Source organism: Sorex fumeus, unplaced genomic scaffold (assembly GCF_029834395.1).
Source record: "Sorex fumeus unplaced genomic scaffold, SorFum_2.1 ptg000006l, whole genome shotgun sequence".
In the NCBI taxonomy this organism is placed as follows: Eukaryota; Metazoa; Chordata; class Mammalia; order Eulipotyphla; family Soricidae; genus Sorex; species Sorex fumeus.
Genome location: NW_026606063.1, coordinates 25,992,029 through 26,012,883, shown reverse-complemented (window position 1 = coordinate 26,012,883; position 20,855 = coordinate 25,992,029).

Genomic DNA, 20,855 nt, shown 5'->3' with positions numbered 1-20,855 from the left:
AAGCGGTTTTGCCTGACGGATGTCGCTGTTGTACCAAAATTCCAAATGGGATCGGACCACCGTCTCCTTCGTACAAAATTCTACTTCATGGAGTGGGGAGAAAGGGCTGAAAAGTTTAAGAAGAGTACTCCCAGAACGACCACCAACTTGGAGCTCTTTGGGACTATTGCAGCAACATGGAAAGATACCACCATTGACAACATTGACAAGGAATACGATTGACTGGTTCAGAAACTCCATGATTGTGCGAGGAATGCTGAGAGAGAAAGATAGCCACAAAAAGATGCCTGTCTTCAAAAACTCTCGAGTTCATTCACCAACGTGGCTTGGTGCAAGCCTCAGGCAACCACAAGCAAACATCTGAGCTAGCAAAGTAGTGCAGAGAAAGGATAAAGAAAGACCTCAAAGAGAGAAGAGCAGCAGTGCTAGCAGATGGGCAGAAGCCAGGAAAAGCATTTGCAACGCCTGCCTGTTATCCTTCGCCAACTACAAGACCAAGATGACTGCCCTCCGATGTCCTGATGGATCTATCACATCTTCCAGAAGGGCAATAGAGATTATCTATGACTTCTACTTGGATCTCTTCTATAGCCACGTCCACCTGCCCACATACCAAATTCCATAGGATGGATATGTCATTCCCAACATTCTCCCTTCCAAAATCCAACACACCATTTCATCGGTAAAGAAGCGAACAGCACCCGGCCCAGACAAGGTCAGACCCAAACACCTGAAGAACCTGCCATTGGTACTCATCAATACACTGGCTCGGCTCTTCACACGCTACCTGTCTGAATGCAAGGTTCCATTCCAATGGAAAACCAGCCGGACTGTACTACTGTACAAAAAGGGAGACATCCACGACATTGGCAACTATCACCCGATCTGCCTGTTGTCTGTCATCTGCAAGCTGTTCACTCGAGTCATCCTGAATAGGATTGGCAGAACACTAGATGAAGAACAACCATGCAAGAAAGCCGGGTTCCGAAAAGGATTCAGCATGATCGACCATATTCACACGATAACAAAGCTCATTGAGGTTTCTCGGGAGTTCAAGATGCCGCTCTGTCTAATGTTCATTGATTTAAAAAAAAAAAGGCCTTTGATTCTGTTGAGACTGAAGCAGTCATCGGAACCCTAGCCAAACAGGGCATTCAAAGTCAATATATCAGAATCCTCCATGAGCTGTATTACAGATTCACTACCAGGATCTCACCATTCTACAAAGAAGTGATCATCCATGTCAAGAGAGGGGTTCGGAAGGGTGATACCATTTCACCGAAACTCTTCAGTGCCATCCTCGAGAACATCATGCAACAACTGGAATGGGAAGGAATGGGAGTGAAGATAGATGGTCAGCAACTACACCACCTCCGCTTCTCTGATGACATCATTCTAATAACACCCAAACATTAGCCAAGTGGCACAAATGCTGACTGACTTCGACCATGTGTGTGGAAAGGTCGGACTACAGCTGAATCTCACAAAGACAATGTTTATGAGAAACGGTCTCATTCCTAACATTCCATTTGCTCTCAATGGAACAAACATCTCTGAATGCAACAGTTATGTGTACCTAGGTCGAGAAGTCAACATGACGAATGACCTGGCACCTGAGTTGCGCAGGAGGAAGAGAGTGCTTGGAACACCTTCAAGAGCATCGAAGAAATAGCTAAGAGGGCAAAGAAACTCTGGCTCCAGGCACATCTCTTCAATTTCACTGTTCTTCCTGCATTAACATACGCATCAGAGACCTGGGCCCTATGAAAACAGGATCAGAACGCTATTTGGGTCTCCCAAAGAGGAATCAAAAGAGCTATGCTTGGACTATCACGCTTCATTCAAATGAGAGAAAGAATCCAGAGTTCTGACCTCCGTCGACAGTCAGGAATCAGGAATGCTGTCTCGTTTGCCAAGACATCACAAATCAGATAAGCTTAACACGTAATGAGATTTGGAGATGACCGCTGGACTAGAACCGTTACTGACTGGATTCCACGGGACATCAAAAGATCGCGTGGTCGCCCACCTACGAGATGGAGATGGTCAGACTTCTTCGTCAAGACTCTGAACAATCGGTTTGAGGCTCTTCATGTTCCTAGAACCAGCAGACACCATTGGGCTACACTAGCACACGACAGAGATGGATGGAGACGTTACTGGCTCCCGCTTGATCCAAATCAATGAGTAACGGGATGTCAAGTGATCAAGTGATGGACTTTTTATTGTTTGAAAATACACTTTATTATCTGTTCTCATGTTTCTTGATAGTCACTTTCTGGTTTTTGCCACCATAACAAGCTGCAACACATACACATACACACACACACACACACACACACACTCCTTTGTTGCACAAGTAGCTTTTGTTTTCTTTTGTTTTAGGGTTTCACCCAGTGGTGCTTAGCTCTTTCACCTAGCCCTTACTCATAGCTCTTACTCCTAGCTCTGTGCTCAAGGATAATTCCTGGTGGGACTTAGAGGACTACACATGGTACCAGGGATCGAACCCAGATCTGCTGCACACAAGGCAAGCGCCTTACCCACTGTACTATTTCTCTAGCCCCACAGTTGATTTTATTTCTTTTTAATCCTGTGGATTTTTAGGAATGGGATTTATATGTTAAATAGATGTGGCAAATTGGCCTAAGCAATAGTACAGAGAGCAGGGTGCTGCCTTGCACGCACTGACCCTGGTTCAATCCCTGGCATTCCATATGGTCCCTAAGCCCTGCCAGAAGTGATCCCTGAGCACAGGGCCAGGAGTAATTTCTGAGCATCACTGGGTGTGACACCCCCCCAAAATTTTTTTAAAAAAACAGATACAGCCAAATTTCTAATAGTAATTGCTCAATAAAATGATATGTGGCATTGTTCCCATTAATATAACTGCAGAGCTGTATTTTGGAAAAGTTTAGTCATTTATTTGATCCCAATTTAGATAAACTACATGCACTCTAAAGACTCGGGTTATCTGTAATAGCCAAGCTAACAACTGTCCTTTCTTTGTTTATACAGAGTCAAAAGGAAACAGGACTTGACTAGAAAACTAAAATAGACATGAAAGTTTACCTCCTCATTTCCTCCTTGCCATTTCAAATCCATTTCCTCAGTGAGGCAGGAACTCAGAAGCCAAAGATTTGGCTCCTATCATTGGAGAGTCTTGTTTTGTTTCTTAAAAAAAAATGTTATCAGCTTATTTGTATATCTGATTTGAAAACCAAACGGGAGACTCATTAAAGCATTTTCCTTTTCATGAATAAGAAATCAAGTTGTCACCTCTGAATGAGATTAATGAATAAGTTCCTGTGTTTGCAGCCTCATTTCTGCCCTGCCAGGGCTGCAACTGGCGGGAGAAATCACATAATTTCAATTTGGAAGGTTCTCATTCTTCAATTCCGCTCATCTCAATGAAAATTGAGGCCATCCTTGAGAAGAGAGGGCAGTTGTATGGAATACAGATGGTGTGGGTGCTGGACATGGGCGCTCCGAAGCCGTTTGACCAAAACATCAGCCCATGGCAGATTCCAAACTTCAGACTGAAATGGAATCTTGCAAGTTGGCCTCGGGCCAGGGGCTGGGCTCTGGACACAGCCTGCACCAGGATGGGAGAGAGATTCTGGGAGCAAAAGGCACACACAATTTGAATGAACGGGAAACAGGAACCTCTGTTCATCTACTGCCTTGTTCCCCTTTTGTCTGGACACAAGGATCCAAGGGAAGCCAGGGAGGCCAGTGTGTGTGTCCTCTGACTGATTCTGAGCCGTCATGCTGGACTGAACCTCTCTGAGCTCCGACTCATCCCTTGAAAGGGAGAATCAGGCTCATGGGCCATTTTCCCAATCATCCTGTTCCTCCTGCCTTTCTCTCTCTCTTGTCTACTTTGCTGCCAGAGCCTGGCCCTGGGACATCGTGACATCCACACATATTTCTGACATCATGATGATCTCCTGGACAGAATTCAGCTCTGTGGGTTTTGACGCTCATCCTCCCTACATTAGCTCGGGTTTCTGTGGATGCTCCCATGTGCAAAACCAGTCCTCAAAATTGCTTCTTCCAGGCCCAGGCGATCCCTGGACAGGAGAACTGGACATTCCAGTGATGAGCACAGAACCCAACTCAGAAGCAGAAGTGATTCGCACTTAATATCAGCTTTCTTTCTTTTCTTGTCTGTCCTGCCCATGGGGTCTGGTCTTTGAGATTTTTTTTTCTTCAAATAGGTGCCATGTCCAGGAGCTAGGGTGGTGCTTGGGGCCATCAGGACCACACTTGACAGTGCTGGGGAAGACAAGGGTTGTGCAGATTGGAGTCATGTGCTCTACTACTTAAACAATCTGCCTGGTCCATGCCCTGGTCTTTTAAAGGTTCAGGGGTTGGTCCTTCCTGCTGAAGCATCTACAGTGCAACAGGTCAGGTCTGAAACCTGTGTTAATGGGGCACAAGCGTGCTGAGTCCGTGAAGTGTGAGGGGAGACCCTGTCTTCAGTTGCTGACCATCTGGATTTCGAGGCCCATGTGCCCAGAAGAAAAATGCTCTAGGGCACAGTCAGCTGAGGTCGGAGTTCTCAGAACAAGCATGCCCCAGGGGGCTGTGGAGGAGAGCGTGAATCAGGCCCCACCCTTGACTACTGGGAAGAAAGTGAGGCGGGAGTGAATGAGCATTACTGTGTGTGTTAGTGAGACTCAGATGGGTAATCTCGGGCAATTCCCAGGCCAGGGCTTGGAAGTGAGATGAAAATGGGATGTTTCTAACAGGGAAGTGGGGCCTTTAAAGTATTGACAGCATGCTCTGAGCTATGGCCCAATCAATATATTCAAGTCAGGCGTTTGGACAGACAAAATAAATGGTTCTGCTGGGGGGTGGGGAGGAGTCTTGCTCTGCATAAATTAAGCAAAGAAGGGGCAAGAGTGGTGGCCTCACTGCACACTGCCATGAGCTGTTTGAGCACATGCTTTGGGGCCTGTACACATTGTGTGCAGGGTAGAGAGGATTGGGAACCAGGGCTTTGCTGAGAGGGCATCAGCCTCCCAAGTCAGAGTGCCATGATTCAGGATGAGAAATATTAGAAATGTGTTGTGGCATTGTTGAAAAGATTCCCCTGCAGAGGCAGGGGAAGGTTTGGGAATGGGGGGGGGGAAGGTTACTGGGGACATTGGTGGTGGAAAATGTGCACTGGTGGAAGGATGGGTGTTTGATCATTATATGACTGAAACTCAAACATGAAAGCTTTGTAACTGTATCTCACTGTGATTCAATTAAAAAAATATATATATATATATGGTTCCCCTGCGTCAGAGATGTAGTACTGCAGGCATGACACTTGCTTTGCATGTGGCTGATTCTGGTTCAAATGCCCAGCACCACACATGGTCCCCCAAGCCTTGCAAGAAGTGACCCCTGAGGACAGAGCCAGGAGTAAGTCCTGAGCACAGGTAGGGAATGGCCCCCAAAACAAAAGAAAGAGAACAGAATAAATGATTCCCCTAAAGTATCATTGCTTTTTAGGGGCTGGAGCAATAGCACAGTGAGTAGGGCGTTTGCCTTGCATGCGGCCAACCCAGGTTCGATTCCCAGCATCCCATATGGTCCCCTGAGCACCGCCAGGAGTGATTCCTGAGTGCAGAGCCAGGAGTCAGCGCTGGGCATCGCTGGGTGTGACCCAAAAAACAAAATAAATAAATAAATAAAATAAAGTATCATTGCTTTTTAGAGAATGTTTAAGATTAGACAATTATTTTAATGCTTAAGACCTTACTACCTATATTTGTTTTTATAGCTTGATTAATAAGTTTGCTTTTTGTTTTTTCAATTTGGGGGCCACCCTGGTGATGCTCAGGGGTTGCTCCTGGCTCTGCACTCAGGAATCACTCTTGGTGGTACTTGGGGGACCATATAGGATGCCAGAGAGTGGGCCCAGGTTGGTCACATGCATGGCAAGTGCTCTACCCACTGTACTATCTCTCCAGCCCCAACATTTAAGTATTTTCTTTTATTTCATTTTGGGGCCTCTTCAGTGGTGCAGGGGCCGCTCCAAGCTAGACTCAGCCTGGTGCCAAGGTCTGATGTTCAGTGCATGGACCCAGCCATGTGGACTCCATGGGAGGCTCAGGCCAGGCATTGGGGGGCTGCTGGTGGGCAGCACCCAGTCTTGGGTTCCCGTGTGCTCTCCAGGCTTCTGAGTGATCTCCCCAACCTCAGTGAGCATTTTCTCAAATGCCTTCACAGCACCAGGAACATGGTGGTAAACAACATGGGCTTCTGGCTCCAGTGTTCCCGTGCAGTCAGAGAAGTGACCTTTAAAAACAGGCTGTACAATGTTCCAACACCCTTCACCAGTAGAAACCCAAACATGAATGACTTTGTAAGTGTGTATCTCATGGTGATTCAATAAACATTAATTTTTTAAATAAAAAAGCAAAAAGTTTACCTTTTTAAAACTTCCATAAAAATATCCAGTGAAAGGTTAAGAAAAAAACAATAGGCCATTTTACAGAGAGGTAGGTGGATGCAAAGATACTGGAAGTCAAGACCCGGAACACGGGGGGGGGGGGGGGGGGGGCTTACTGCAAGGGGGACAGTGCAGACCAGTTCTCCACAGGCCACGAGTTGGGGTGAAGGCTTGTGCACTGAGGCAAGCCTGACTCCTCCAAACTCCTGGATAAACAGTGATGCCTCAGTCCAGGTTGCCATGGAGATTATTTGATGTAAGTCACCTGGCGGGGTGCCCGATGCTACTGCAATCACTGAACAAATGTTTGCTGAATCGACTCCAAAGTCCTCCCGCCTCCCAGCATTCCAGGGCTCCGAGTTTCTCTCTGACTTTGACCCCGGGGAACCTCAGCCTTGCTGAAAGGGCCTGACAGGACCTCTGGGCTACCTGAGCAGGCAGAGAAGAGCGGGGTCAAGGCGGCGTGGACAGAGCCCTTCAGGAGCTGTGACCATGATGTCCCTGCCTTGCTCCCATCACTCGTCTGCTCGGAGGGCGTGCTTGTCTTCTCTCTGGGAAGGACACGGCTAGCACTTTCCCAGCTACCCACCCAATGGCCTGCACTGGAGACAAATATCTCAGCTGACCTCATCCTGATATTCTAATTATACCTAACGTTTCCATTCCTACTATCTCCGTGGAGCCAACTGTCTCTCCAAACCCTGCTCCAGCTACAAATGAGCCGCACGGCCCTTTGTGTATAACATCAGCTGCCCTATGTGCTTCCGTGGGCCAGACTGGCAGCTCAAAACCAGGCACTTCAGAGGAAACAGAAAGACTGGGGGCTGGGCAGTGGCCTGCCAAGGTCATGCCAAGGATCTGGATTTGCTCTCAGGGCTCCTGTTCTCCTGCTGTTGCTGGCATGAGGTGGCAGGGAGGGCGTGGGGCTCGGCCGTCTGCTCCCCTCTCGCTGGCGACACCGATGGTGCCTTGTCCTCTCCGAGGCACCGTGCTGTGCCCTGAGTGGGGCAGGGGTGGGGGCTTGGTCTCCTTGCTGGTGGCCCTCGGAGGTCTGGATGTCACAGAGGAATGTGGGGTTTTCCAGCCGCTGCTGGTGACTGACCTGAATGTGAGCTTGGCTCTGAAAGCAGTGCCAGCCCTGCTGCCTGCCCCGTGGGCGGTAATCCCATCCCTGCTGTCTGCTGGTGTCTGGGCTGCCAAGGAGACACAGAGCAAAAGCTCAGCTGCCTCCTCCTGAGCCTGAAGTTCCACAACAACAGGCAGCTCTTGGGCACCCGAGCCCATCTGGCCGGAAGCTGCTCCTTCAGCCCTCCTTGCTCGCTCTGCGGGTCTTTCTCCCGTACTTCCTCTGTGGCCAACTGGGTCTTCTTCTCCTCCTCCTCATGCTCCACCTCCTTCTCCTCATCCTCCTCCTTCCTCTTCCTCCTTTTCCTCCTCCTCCATCTTCTTATTCTACCACCTCCTCTTCCTTCTTCTTATTCCTCTTCCTCCTTCCTTCTTCTCCTTCTCCTCTTCCTTCTCATGCTTCTTACTCCTACTTCTTCTCATTCCTCCTCCTCCTTCTTCTTTCTCCTCCTTCCTTCTTCTTCTCCTCCTCCTCCTCCTCCTTCTTCTCATACCTGCTCCTCCTTCTTCTTTCTCCTCCTTCCTTCTTCTTCTCCTCCTCCTCCTCCTTCTTCTCATACCTGCTCCTCCTTCTTCTTCCTCTCCTCCTCCTCTACCTTCTTATTCCTCCTCCTCCTCCTTCTTGTTCCTCCTACTCCTCCTTCTTCTCCTTTTCCTCCTCCTTATCCTTCTGCTCCTGCTTCTCCTCCTCATGCTCCTTCTCTTCCTCCTTCTTCTTCATATACCTCCTCTTCCTCCTCCTCTGCTTCCTCCTCCTCCTCCTCCTTCTTCTCATACCTGCTCCTCCTTCTTCTTTCTCCTCCTTCCTTCTTCTTCTCCTCCTCCTTCTTCTCATACCTGCTCCTCCTTCTTCTTTCTCCTCCTTCCTTCTTCTTCTCCTCCTCCTCCTCCTTCTTCTCATACCTGCTCCTCCTTCTTCTTCCTCTCCTCCTCCTCTACCTTCTTATTCCTCCTCCTCCTCCTTCTTGTTCCTCCTACTCCTCCTTCTTCTCCTTTTCCTCCTCCTTATCCTTCTGCTCCTGCTTCTCCTCCTCATGCTCCTTCTCTTCCTCCTTCTTCTTCATATACCTCCTCTTCCTCCTCTTCCTCCTCCTCTGCTTCCTCCTCCTCCTCCTCCTCTTCCTCCTCCTTCTCCTCCTCCTCCTTCTCTTCCCTGACTTTCGCTCCCTGGAGGGATCTCCTCAGGATCCCAGGAGACTTGCTTGCTCAGGAAGCTTACTGGGGGTGGCAAGTGAGCCCCATGTCTGGCCGTGTGACCAGGCTTCTTTGACTTCACACTCCACCTGAACTCAAGGGCTGGGCCTTTTGAGCTTCTCCATGCCCGGATTCCTTGTGCCCATGCCTCTTCATGCCACCTCTCCATCTGACACCCCCTCCCCCCCAACCCCATCACGGTCTCAGACGATTTTCCCTTCACTAATGTGTCTGAAGCCCTCCCCACTCATTCCCAGTCTTTGGCACATGGCCCATCCTCCCTGCCCTGATATCTTTGGCTCCCCTGGGCCTGGCATCGGGCTCTAGCCAATCAGGGCAACTTCTCTCCACAGCAGTTCTGACCTCAGGGCACTCCTAAGACCCCCACCCCTACCCCGTCTCCTGCTGTCTTCCTCATGACCCCCTTGGGCACAGGCAGTGACATAGTGTGTGCTTTTCCTTCCTCTGCTGAGCAGCACAGCGAGAGGGGAGGAGCACCTGGGGGTGTGGCCATAGATAGGTGTGCCAAGACAGGGGGTGAGAGGCAGCATGAGTACCAGGGGTGCCTGGGGGGCAGCTCACAAGGCTTCACAGACAGCAGCCCACAGCACCTCCCCTCTACTGACTAGTTCAAAAGCAGACGTCAGTCCTCGAACTGACTTCTCCCAGAGCTCACCTGGAGGGCGTGAGGGTAGAAGCCAGAAAGGACTCCTAGCAGGAACAATCAGAGAGTGGACAGCAGGCATAGTGCCTACGCTTTGTTGAGCACCTACTATGTGCGCAGCACTCACCAGTCACCATGGGGCCCTTGCGACTCGTGGATCAATGCCATTTTGTAGGCAGTGGCGCAGCCATCAGTGAGCTGCCACCTGTATTGGAAAATAGAAGCGTCGTAAGCCAGGACTTGCCTTGCCCGAGAGCAACTGCCTCCAGAGATGCCGAGTTGGCAGTCAGTTCTAAGTACCTTCTTCCCATCCTGGCCATCTTGAATTCTCTTCCCGTCCAAGCCTCTTGAATAGCAGAGCCAGTAGGAAGGGGCCTCGGCGACGCCCCCTCTGTTCTCGGGGCTGCGAGGAACACCTGCGTCTCATTTAGGTGGTGACTCACAAGTCCCATTTCTGAAATAGGCCACACAGGCCCACACACGCTGTGCTCCCCTTCTCTGACCTCGCAACAATAATCCCAAACTTCCGACGCTGTTTGCGGTGATTGGAGAGAAGGGAAGCAACGGCATTGGGAACAGCTGCTCCCAGACACACATGTGGACCCAGATTATGTCGGCGGGCACAGAGCAACCTGACCTTTACTAAGTGAGAAGCAAGATGCAAACACAGCACTCTGTAAGACTCGGCACACCAAGGGACGTGTGTGTGTGTGTGTGTGTGTGTGTGTGTGTGTCTGTGCACGCATGCATGCATGGGTGTGCATAGGTGTAAGCGTGGGTGAACATGGTTGTATGCATGTGTGTGTGCACTCATGTGTTGTGTGTGTGTGCATGCATCTATGCTGTCCATATTGGACAAAAATATGTCTGCAGAGGCTTCACTTTTTCCCTTTCTTAAGTCAGACAGAGCACCTTGAAGTACCCCTTATTGGGAAGAGTTGGTGGTTACCCCACCAAAGGCGAGCCCCTTCTCTCTTTTCTAATCACATGTTAGTAACTGGAAAAAACACTTTTTTTTTCTTCCTTTTGGTAAAGAAGCTGCTGGTTGGAAGTAGGACTTTCATCTTGATTACTTGGATGGAAACCATTTGAAAACGATTTGGTTTCCAATGAATACCAAGGGCTCAGTGGTGGAGCTCTTGCAGTGCATGTGTGAGGCCCTGGGTTCAATGCCCAATACCACACACATGCGACCCTCCACCCCTGCAAAAAAAAAAAAAACAAAGAAATTCACAAACTTAAGAAACATAAAACAACTAAGACTCCTCCAGCAGTGGTGCCACCTCAGATCTCTGAATGATCTGATAGCTTTGGCGCCCACTCATAGTGACACAGCGGGTCACATTCCACCACCTTGGATTACCAGAAGGCACGGCCAGCACCCTGCCTTCACTTTCCCCCCATGAGGACGGGTGCTGTGGGCCACGGGCTGGCGAGGAGCCCTGGGCCGTCCAAGCCGCTCATTCCTCTCCCAGGCAGAGCTTCCTCCAGCAGACAGCCGACTGCTCTTCTGAGGTCTTTCTTGGCATTTCTGGAATGTCCTTCTCCCCCAGCTCTGCTGTTCTTTCTCCTTAGCATGAAGGCAGGGGCATAAAGAGGCCTATTTATCCTGCCGGGGCTACCGTGGAGCCCGGCTCATAGCCGAGGATTTAAGACTGTTAGTGTTTCAGAGGCAACCTGTGAAGTGCCTGGCACGTCTCCAGGGGAGAGCCGCAGGCTTGGCGGCACGCGTTCGCTCGTCTCTGGCTGGGAGTGTGTGGCGCGGTCCTGTGCTGGCACCATCCCCCTCGGGGCTGCAAGGCACCCCGACTTTCTGAGGAGAAACCCATTCAGCCGCCACAGTTTCTCAGAGAGGACCGACTGCTTGGGTAAGCAACAACTCATTTCTCCTCACAGCACCTTGAGAGAGCTAGGGCTTACTCCCCGTACTTTAATTTTTTTTTTAAGAACTTGGTATTTTTTTCTATATTCTAGGAAATTATCATAAGCGTTGGAGTTTCTGGTATTGCTATGTGAACTGACTACACACGCCCCCCTGCCGCCACCACCGTCGTGCCCACGCCCCTCCCCCACTGTCTTCACATCTCGGCCAGTCCCGTCTTCCTACAGCCTCCGCCCAGGCTGCTAATTGGTTCCGTATTCCAATGTCAAGGGCTTGTCATTGCTCAGTCCCGTCTGTGTTTATTAGCCATATTTTACAGAGCAAGGGCTCCAATATGTCTGTTTTGTTAAGATAATAGAGGGCTCTGAACGCCCTCGGCATTGTCCGCCCCTTCAGCATTAACTCTCTCTCTCTCTCTCTCTCTCTCTCTCTCTCTCTCTCTCTCTCTCACACACACACACACACATACACACATACACAGCCCTGCTCACACATCCTCTCCTCACCACCAATCTCTACAAGATTTCACTGCATGAGCCAGGTGGACAGACAACCCAGAGTCCATCAGTTTCTGACTCTCAGAGTCTTTGTGCTTTTTCTTTTCCAACGACTCGGGGCCACACACACATAGCTGGGTGTGGTGCCTACCTCGGGTACTCTCCCCACTGTGGGGCTCACTCCCTGCTCGCCAGGGCTCCTGCTCGCTGGGGGTGGTGCTCCCACACCAGAGAGCCTGGCCCTCCCTGAGCCTGCAGGAGGGGCTGCAGTTCATACAGGCCCTTGCCAGGGGCTGCCCTTTCTGGCCATGAAACTCACCCGGTCTTTTAGCTGTGACAGTCACTCCGCTGCCGGCAGTGCTCTCACACTCCTGGTTTGGGTCCAGCCAGAACCTCCTGCGGTGCCGGGGTTCGAAAAGAGCCCAGCCACCAGGCTCAGACAGTAACTTGCCACACTCATGCTTGGTACATAGGCAGCGCCAGGAATTAAACACGTGATTCTTTGTGAACTCACACCTGGTATTCCTCCAGCCCCTTCACACTTTTCTTTTTTTAGTGAAACAAGGTAAGGGCTGGAGCAGGTAGGGCCAACCCGGCCGACCCCAGTTTGATTCCTCCATCTCTCTCAGAGAGCCCCACAAGCTACCGAGAGTATCTCACTCACACAGCAAAGCCTGGCAAGCTCCCCATGATGTATTCAATATGCCAAACACAGTAACAACAAGTCTCACAATGGAGACATTACTGGACCCACTCTAAGGCTAACAACCGGAGGACAGTGCTACAGTGAAACAAGGTAGTTTTTTTTTTGTTTGTTTTGGAGCCACACCCAGTGGTGCTTAGGGCTTACTCCTGGCTCTTCACTTGGGGATCACTCCTAATAGGGTTCAGAGACCATATGGGGCGCTAGGGATTAAATCCAAGTCGGTTAGGTGTTAGGCAAACACTGTATCTGCTGCTCTATCACTCCACCCTTGCAAGTGGTTTTTAATGAACGAAACTTTCTTAGATAAATGCAGGGGTGGGGGATCAAGGGGGAGAAAGAAAGGAACCCATGTTCAAGAGAGAACATGAGCTTAAAAGACCAGGCAGACAAGCAAGCAAAGAGACCTAGAGATAAGAGGGCAAGACAGATGAGCAAGGGAGAACACAGGTTTGAAGAGCAAACCAACACTCTGATTCTCGGTTCAGCTTCCGGGAGGGCCTTGAGAGAGAAGGCAGAATCACGCTGACATGAGCAGCCGGTGGCTCTCTGTGAACCAAGTCCTGGGTGCCCCTCTGCAGAGCAAGGACCAGCAGGCAGGCCCTGGGCCCAGCGACCCCAAAAGTCAGTCTGACAACTTTCCTGTTTCCATCCCTGTTCCCAGTTCCATCCACTCTGGTTCCCTGAAAGATCTCTGCATCTTTCTGTCACAGAAAGTTCTATTAGGGCTTACATTTTATGTAGCAGAACTTATTCGAATTGAAAAAAAAAATTCTAATCTTTGTTGACTTTTTGGGTCACACCCGGCAGTACTCAGGGGTTACTCCTGGCTCTGCACTCAGGAATTACTCCTGGCAGTGCTCTGGGGACTATATGGGATGCCAGGAATCGAACCCGCATCGGCCACATGCAAGGCAAACACTCTACCCACTGTACTCCGGTCCCAAATCCTAAATTTTCAATGGAAAATTTTACCTGCTGCTCTGTGGAGAGACAAAGACAAAGGCTGTTAGGAGGCAGGTTCACAGGGGACTTATGTGTGTCCAGTGACCAGCAGGAGGCCTTGCTGGGCAAGGTTAGCCCTCCAGGTGGTCTGCACAGTGTAATACTGGCAGGACCTCTTCTGGGGTATTTTGGCAACAGGAAGAAGCCTGCTCAGCCCTTCTCCCTGACATTTCCTGGGCTGTCCCAGCAGTGACCAGCCTCAGAAAGCACCAAGGTCACACCACACTGCCTGGAGCTATGCACCCATCAAGAGACCCCAGCTAGCTTTGTTTCCTGTCGCACTTCCAGGAGTACTCACGTACCTTAGGATGGCTGAGGCCATGAGACTGCGCTTCCAGCACCACCCCCACACCCCACCATGAGCCCCACTGGCCAGCCCCTGGGACTTTGTGGACGCAGAAGAGGAACTCACAGAAGAGGACCCCACAAGGTGTCATCAAGGCAAGTTTGCTCTCAGGCCACTGATAGCGGGGTCTGAGGAAGACCCTCCCGTTACCTTCCCCGCTGGGTGAGATCATGCAGGCAGGAGTCCGGATGCCAGCATGCCCGACACACACAGGCATGAGAGGCTTTTCAAGGCTCCGCTCTGCGAGGAAGCTCCAGCCCCTCATTACTCACAACCCTGAGGGGAGCCTCCTGCAGCCCCCAAGACCGGCTGACTTAGAATCTCGTTTCAATTAGAGTCTCATGTTGGGTCACACCCAGCAATGCCCTTTTGAGGTCCTGGCTCCCCTCTGTTGGCGTCTGGGGCAGCACCTTCCCAAAGAGACAAGGGTGGGGGGTGGGCACTAGAGCGATAATACAGAGGTTCGATTTCCAGCATCCCATATGGTCCCCCGAGCACCGCCAGGAGTGATTCCTGATTGCAGAGTTAGGAATAACCCCTGAGTACTTCCTGGTATGGCCATCTCTGTTGCTGCTGAAAAAAGCAAGAAAACGATTTTTTCTTTTCTTATTTATTTATTTATTTTGCTTTTCGGGTCACACTCGGCGATGCACAGGAGCTACTCCTGGCTTTGCACTCAGGAATTACTCCTGGTGGTGTTCAGGGGGACCATATTGGATGCCAGGAATGGAACCCGGGTCGCCTGCATGCAAGGCAAATGCCCTACCCACTGTACTATCGCTCTAGCCCCTAATTTTTTTTTATTTTAATGACTCACCATGAGATACAGTTACAGACTTACAAGCTTGCATGATTATGTTTCAGTCATACAACGTTCGAGTACCCATCCCCCACCCATGCCCATTCTCCATCACCAATGTTCCCAGTATCCCTCCCACCCCCCCCAGCCCACCCCCCACCCCCACCTCTGTGGCAGGCATATTCCCTCTTATTTATTTTTAATGGTACCAGAGAGTAAGAAATGACAAACCTCAGAAAAATTCAGCTCTGTTCTTCAGGGCCCTAGGATTTCTCCACAGGAAGGTTTTGCTCCTGACTCAAGGGTTCTCTCCCAGGAGCTATTGGAAGCAGATGCCTCAGTAGGCTGGAAGGGCATGGGAAAAAGAACATGTGAAAGTCAAAGAGGTGAGCACGGAGCAGAGGGGGCCCTCCCCACAAGTACCCTACACAGCGACTCCCAGCCCCCTGCTCCCTGACTCATCCCTAACTACCCAGCAGTTTCCTGGGGATGCCGGCTTAGTTGGGGAGAATCTTGTCGATTTTACATTTCTTTGAAGAATCTCACCGTTCTGTGGCCAGCTGACATATATCCCCCCCTTCCATGGTGCTATGGCTGTGAGGATAGGCATTTATATTCACACTTGATTGTGCCACTCTCTGGGGGGACCACTCATGAGTGGTGATGCTCTCACACCTGTCTGCATGCTCGTGCGTGGTGGTGCTCTCACATGTCCATCTGCAGGTTCACTAGGAGTGTTGCCCTTACACAACTGGTTGTCTTCTCTGTTGCAGTGCTGGGGAGGCCAAGCAGCCATGCTGGGGATCAACTCTGGGCAGCTTTGGGTCTCACAGGAGATCAACCAGCAGTGTCACAATTGCCAAGCAGATGCTTTTGCCATGATGCCATTCTGGGGCTCCCACGACTGTTTTTGTTGTTCTATTTTTTGGCTACAACTGGAAATGCTCAGGACTTACTCCTAGCTCTGCACTCAAGAATTAAGAATTACTCCTGCTGGTGCTTGGGAGACCATATGGGATGCCAGGGATTGAACCCCAGGTCAGTTGCGTGCAAAGTAAGTGCCCAACCTGCTGTACGATCTCTCAGGCCCCCATAACATTTGTTTTAAAAGCATATATCCCCCTTCAGCACTGGGGTGGACTTTTTATTACAAATATTTAAAGAACCAGAGAAACAACCCAAGGTCGACATAAAACTGCATGGAGCTTGGAGGGCTCGCTTGGGATGGGAGACGCGTGATGAAAGTTGACTATGGACCAAACATGAGGGCCACTTACTATCTGTATTGCAAACCTTAACACCCAAAAGGGGAGAGAGAGTAAAATGGAATGTGCCTGCCACAGAGGCAGGGGAGGCGGGGATGGAGTGAGGGTGGGAACATTTGTGGTGGAGAATGTGCACTGTTGGAGGGATGGGTATTCGATCATTGTATGACTGAAATGTAATCACAAAAGTTTGTAAGTTTGTAACTGCATCTTATGGTGATTCATTAAAAAATTAAAAAAACAAAAACAACAACAATAAAACCTTTGCATTCAGGAGGCCTGGGTTCCATCCCAAGTAGCAACTGGTCCCCTGAGCACTGCCGGAGTAACTCCTGAGGCCCCAAGCCCTGCCAGATGTGGCCCCAAAACCATGAAAAATATCTTTAGAGGGGCTGGAGCGATAGCACAGTGGGTAGGGCGTTTGCCTTGCATGCAGCCAACATAGCCAACCTGGGTTCGATTCCCAGCATCCCATATGGTCCCCTGAGCACTGCCAGGAGTAATTCCTGAGTGCATGAGCCAGGAGTAACCCCTGAGAATCGCCGGGTGTGACCCAAAAAGAAAAAAAAATCTTTAGAAACATGAAGAAATCTACAGTAGAACCCTTTTATATAGAGCTGGGGGTGTTTCCTAGGGAATTTCTGGCTTTCCGGCCCTCAAACCAGGTCTCCTCTAACTCCTAGGTCAACTTCTCACTTGGAAAAAGCCTACTCCCATTTATTGAAAATTGAGCTGAACCACACCCTTAAGGATATCAGAAAATTGAGTAAGGTAAAAATCAGAAAGCTGGATGGATGTGTCAGACTCTATTTATCTATCTATTTATTTATTTATTTATTTGCTTTTTGGGTCACACCCAGCAATGCACAGGGGTTACTCCTGGCTCATGCACTCAGGGATTAGTCCTGGCAGTGCTCAGATGACCATATGAGATTCTGGAAATCGAACTGGGTTGGCCGTGTGCAAGGCAAACGACCTACCTGCTGTGCTATCACTCCAGCCCCCAGACTCACTTTCTTATTAGTGAAGACAGAGTACCAAGCCCAGGGCGTGCTTGTGTATTCCCTTCTCTTGCTTTCTGCTCCTGCCACCGACACCCATAACCCATTTTACTGGGCAGAGAGAAGAGGATAGAAGCCACCGAAATGGGCTCAGCAGGCCGGGCCATCATCTAGGGAAGGGCATTTGAAGTGCCAAGGGTATCCAAGCTCCCCTCCTCCATAGCTCTTATTATTAGTTTGCTAAATGAGGAGACAGAACCCATCAAAGATTAGCCCTCTGCCAGAGTTCCTGGGCCGGGTGATAAAACCCAAATATTTCCCTTTCCAAGACTCTCTGAACTCAATGTCATATTTCTCTGGGCTGTCACTCTTCTGCTCACAAAAATAAACCCAGGCTAAACTCAGCTCCCTTCCTCTCTTTGCTTTTTCAAGCCCTCTGGTGCCTGAAATAGCTATTTGTGGTAGCAGCACGTGGTGACGTTGTGTCTGTGATAAATAACCCCTACCCCCAAATGGTCACCAAACACACTCTGAGAACTTTGGGATCATGGACTGGGAAGGGTCTGGGCTGATCCTGTGGGAGCCAGCCTCAGGCTGCTCTGCCTGTTTACTAGAGGGATGAGAAGGGCTTTCCAGGTGGGTCAGCCCCTCAGCTCTTCATGTGTTTGGGCCATTATAGCAGAATGCCATAGAGAGCAGCTTAAATGTTTATTTCTCACAGTTGTGAAGAGCAATCAAACCCATGATAAGACTGATTTCGTGTCTGGTGAGGACATACCTCTGGGTTCTTAGGGGGCTGCCCTCTTGCTGTGTCCTCCTGCATGGGATGAGGGATGAGAGAGCTCTCAGGGTCTCCTTTATGAGGATACTAATTTCATTCATGAGGGTCCCACCATCCAAATGCCATCGCTCGGGAATTAAGTTTGAAACATATGGATTTGGGGGAATGAAAACATTGCATCTACAGCATCCGGTAGGCCACTTACTAATCATGCAACCCTGGCCAAGTTATTTTACTCTCTCAGTCATTGGCTTTAAGTCTTGTTCGGTGGAGATGAGAATAAATGAAATATGAAAATATGGTGGTCCGCCAAGTAAAGGATGCTTGGAGGATGCACTCAGGATGGGAGATGTGTACTGAAAGTAGACTATAGACTGAACATGATGGCCACTTAACACCTGCATTGCAGGTCACAACACCCTAAAGGAGAGAGTAAAAAGGGAATGCGCCTGCCACAGAGGCTGGGAGGGGGGTGGTGGTGGGGAGATGTGGGAGGGTTACTGGGAACACTGGTGGTAGAGAATGGCCACTGGTGGAGGGATGGGTACTCAGTCATTGTATGACTGGAATGTAAGCAACGAAAGTTTGTAAGTCTGTAACTGTATCTCATGATGATTCATTAAAAACTTGTTAAAAAATATTGAATGCCTGTAACAAATGCATCATGAACAACTTTGCAAGCCACTATGTTTAAGTAAAGTGTGTGTGTGGGGGGGGGAGAGAATAAAGAAAGATAAAACCGAAATAAAAAACGTGGTCCGTATTCGAACTTCAGTAAGTGATTATTCTTTAGGATTAGCTTCCTTGCGCTTCCTTGCACAGGTAGGGCAAGAGGTGGTCTCACCTGCCCCTCCCCAACTTCTCCCTCTCCCCTCTGTGCCTACTTCAGCTCTCTCCTACTAAGGGGTGGGAAGGAAGTTCTGAAAGGCAGTTGGACCATCCCATGTCCTGCCCTGCTCCTCCTTCCTGAGCTGGCCTCTGACTCACTCATTCACTCCCCAACTATCTCATCAGATTACTCCTTCTCTCGCTCCCTTTCACCCTCACCCAAACACTCATTTATCTACTTACTCATTCACTTTATCTACTAACCCACTTACCCTTTCACTCTCTCACACTCACCACTTACCCAACTAACATTCACTCATTCACTCTCTCCATCACTTTCTTGTTCCATGTGTACATCATGGACATATATTGTCTCCAAGAACCTGCCCTAATCCATAGAGAATAAAAAGACCATTATGGGTCAGGGGCAATGCCTTGCATGTAGTTGACCCCAGTTTAAATTTTTGGGACTGAATATTGTTCCCTGAGCTCAGCCAGGAGTGATCCCGGAGCATAGAACCTTGAGTACACACTGAGCACTACTGGATGTAGCCCAAAGTACACAAAAGAGGGAAAATAATAAGAAGAGAAATAGTGGGGAGGGGAGTCTGAAATGAGGTTGATGACACTTAATTTAGCTTAAAAAGAACGATGAAGGCCCCCCAGCGCCATCTTACAGCACACAGCAACAAAGAAGAAAACCGGATGGGGGACCCCACAGCTCCCAGAGAATGCTCCAGGTCCTAAATAGAGCCAATATCACCGGGAGGTCTCAGATGGGGTAGGTGCTGCATCCCGCCTTCTCCAGATGGAATCCCGATGACCATGAGCCAGCAATCGGGCACCAGGACATTCTTTCCAGGACATCTCCTTATATACAAAGTGATCAATGGAAAGTAAATCATCCAATTTTTCTCCCGGAAAATCAGACTTAACTCTTTTCCAAACCACAACACCCAAAAGGAGAGAGAGAACAGAGGAGAGTGCCTTGCCTCAGAGGCGGGGTGGGATGGGGGAATGGGGGAGGGATACTGGGATACGTGGTGGTGGGAAATGGGCACTGGTGGAGGGATGGGTATTTGAAATAAAAAAAAAGAATGATGAAATAATTTCCAGTGATGTCATTACATTGATTAAAGGCTATGGGGGGGCTTTTTGGGTGACACTTGGCAATGTACAAGGGTTACTCCTGGCTCATGCACTCAGGAATTACTCCTGGCAGTGCTTGGGGAACCATATGAGTTGCTGGGAATCGAACCCAGGTCAGCCATGTGTAAGGCATATGCCCTGCCCACTTGCTATCGCTCCAGCCCCTAAAGGCTATTTTTAAAAACAAAAATAAGGTTAATGAATTGTTGGTTTTTAACTCATCACATTACTTTTCTTCTTATATTTCAAAACAAACTCTCATTTTTAGATCCTGACCCTGGAACCCAGACTGTGACCTGGAGACCAAAGGTTCAGGAGCACATTATACTTTAGAAGGTTTTGAGAATGGCACAAAATGTAAACCCTTAAAACCAAACTTGTTGATGTCCACCTTTGTTCTTTGTACAACTCTGTTTCAGGGAGAAAGATGTCAAAGGGTCAAGAATGGAACAAGATCTTTCCCTCCCACAACTAAGTTAGTCACTAAATCAAGATTCAGCTCACCAAGTTCAGAAAGGCTGGTGGACCTCGACCCCTTAGAGGAGAAGAAAGTCTTTCTTAGTTCCTTTCTTCCTTTTTTCTTTCTTCCTTTTTTCTTTCTTCCTTTTTCTTTCCTTCTTCCTTCCTTCCTTCCTTCCTTCCTTCCTTCCTTCCTTTCTTTCTCTTTCTTTCTTCTTTCCTTCCTCTCTTCCCTCTCCCTATCTCCCTTTCTCCCTCTTATTCCTTCCTTCCCTCCTTTTTCCTTCTTTCCTTCCTTCCTTCCTTCCTTCCTTCCTACCTTCCTTCATTCCTTCTCTCTCCATCGTTTTCTTTTCTTTCCTTTCTTTCTTTCCTTATTTCTCCTTCCTTCCCTCTCTCCCTTTTTTCTCTCTCCCTCTTTTCTTCCTTTTTTTCCTCTCTTCCTCTTTTTCCTTTCTTTCTTTCTTTCTTTCTTTCTCTTTCTTTCTTCTTTCCTTCCTTCCTCTCTTCCCTCTCCCTATCTCCCTTTCTCCCTCTCATTCTTTCCTTCCTTTTCTCCTTCCTTCCTTCCTTCCTTCCTTCCTTCCTTCCTCCTTTTCTTCATTCCTTCTCTCTCCATTGTTTTCTCTTCTTTCTTTCCTTATTTCTCCTTCCTTCCTTCCCTCTATCCCTCTCTCCCTCTTTTTCTCTCTCCCTCTTTCCTTCCTTT